A 2,643-nucleotide genomic window follows, 5' to 3' on the forward strand; every position below is an offset into this window, starting at 1 on the left:
AACCTCCATAATTGCATGAGCCAATTCCTCATAATAAATCTCTTTAAATGTTTGTGTGTGGTGTGCTACTGGTTCTGTTTCTCTGGAAAACCCTGACTAATACATCAGCCAATAGAAAAACCCTTTTTCCCAGCTCCCTTTTCATCTAACTGGGGCCCTGTACCTGGTTTTAGCCAATAGAATGTGGGTAGAATTGATGTAACAGAAAGTGAGGGACTCAGAAGTGGAACCACATAATGCAAGGAGCCTCGGTTCAAGCCATTGCTTGGAAGCCGGCTGTCTGATCTGCATTGGACATGCATGACAAGAAAGTTTGGGTTTGTTTGTTACAACAAGATGACCTGGGCTCCCTAAGACACCCTCTCTCTTCTCTTTCAGCACAGCCTGCAGTCCCATCCCAAACTGACCTCTGATCAGCTTGCATCCTCCAATCAGGCTGTCTAGATCTCTTTTCTGTATGCAGTGTCCTCCCCTCTTCCTTCACTTTATTTTGGCAGAGGAGGAGGTTTTGTTGGGAGAAACACACACACACACGGGCATGCATGCACACATACACATGAATGGAATAAAAGAGCATTTTTGGAGAAAGTAGTAAGAGGAAAGAAATGTCACTTTATATCACAAATCAGCATATTCCTGGGCTGCTAAGGAACAGGCACACCTCTCCAGGCATCACGTTTCTATTGGTTCTAGTTACTTAAAAACTTGCGGCAAATCCCACCTTAGATAGCTTAGGTCACCTGCAGCAACTCTTCTCTGCCTCTCCCATCCCTTGAGGCAGTGCCAGATACAAAATATGTGGGCTCCGTACAAAATGAAAATGAAGGACCACTTGTTCAAAAAGCAGGAAAAGAGTGCCATTAAATGTACCAAAATGAAGCTTTTTCCTTTCTTCCACAGACTCTCTCTACTTGGGATGGTAGTTTTTAACTTGCTATTTAAAGATGTTCTAAGTAAAGGAAAATTAAAATCTTAAATTATGACTATGAATTTTACTGTTTATATTGTGCAATGTCAGTTTTGAAAGAAATACAAGAATATTTACTTTGTATGTAGAATCATTGAAATTACTCAGTTCATATTTCATAGCTCATACATCCACACACATTCTACCAGCACTCTATGGAAGCCAGTGGCTTCCGTAACACAATTCCTTTGTACTTGTTTTGAGTCTCACTGAACTCCTGTGCATTGTGCATCCACTGAATTCTGCACTCATGTGGTACCATGAATGAGGCCACAAGGAACAGTGACTGACATGCATAGTGAGCACATCTCCTGCTCATGTGTGTGCTCCCTTGTCTCAATGGACACCACTTAAAACACAAGTTGAAAGATAAAATTATTAAGAATTTCAACTCCAAATATCATATGTTATTACTTATATGTGGAATCTAAAAAAAATGATACAAATGAAATTACTTGCAAAACAGAAAGACTCACAGACTTCGAGAGCAGAATTGTGGTTGCCGGGTGGTGGGGTGGGGAAGTGAGGGAGAGAGATAATTTAGGAGTTTGGATATAACATATACTCACTACTATATATAAAATAGATAATCAACAGTGACCTACTCTATAGCACAGGGAACTCTACTCAATATTCTGTAATAACCTATATGGGAAAAGAGCCTGAAAAAGAATGGATATACTTATATGTATAACTGATTCACTTTGCAGTACACCTGAAACTAACACAACATTGTAAATCAACTATACCCCAATATAAAATAAAAATTAAATTACAAAAAAGGGGAAAAAAAGAATTTCAAGATTGTGACAGCAGAGTACTGAACCAAGCGCAGCACCCTTCTGAGCAGAGGGCCCTGTTTGATTGCTTAGGTCACATGCCCATGAAGCCAGGTTTGCCTCGAGGATGTCTCATACCCTACGGCCACGACAATTGCTTCTCTGAGAGATCTAGTACAGTGATCAAACCTGATCCTCATGTGTTCCCCAGACCCTCATATATTTCAAAAGTTAGTGGGATGATTATCAGTGAACTCAAGCCATTTGTCTTTGTGCAAAGAAGATATTCCAGCATTGGCCCAAAATTCTTACCATGAATAATAACCTCATGTGAACTGAAGTCTGAAGACAAGTTTCCTGTCATCCTTCAGTCAGCTCTGGGGAGCTCTGCAGCACTGCCCTCTGCTGGCTCCATGGCAGCAAGTTTAAGTTTAAAAAAGTCTTGGTATGGGAGAAAATATTTGCAAATGAAGCAACTGACAAAGGATTAACCTCCAAAATTTACAAGCAGCTCATGCAGCTCAATGTCAAAAAAACAAACAACCCAATCCATAAATGGGCAGAAGACCTAAATAGACATTTCTCCAAAGAAGATATACAGATTGCCAACAAACATATGAAAGAATGCTCAACATCATTAATCATTAGAGAAATGCAAATCAAAACTACAATGAGATATCATCGCACACGGGTCAGAATGGCCATCATCAAAAAATCTAGAAACAATAAATGCTGGAGAGGATGTGGAGAAAAGGGAACACTCTTGCACTGTTGGTGGGAATGTAAATCGATACAGCCACTATGGAGAACAGTATGGAGATTCCTTAAAAAACTGCAAATAGAACTACCATACGACCCAGCAATCCCACTACTGGGCATATACCCTGGGAAAACCAT

This window comes from Mesoplodon bidens (assembly GCF_964165515.1).
Source record: "Mesoplodon bidens genome assembly, chromosome: 2".
Taxonomy (NCBI): Eukaryota; Metazoa; Chordata; class Mammalia; order Artiodactyla; family Ziphiidae; genus Mesoplodon; species Mesoplodon bidens.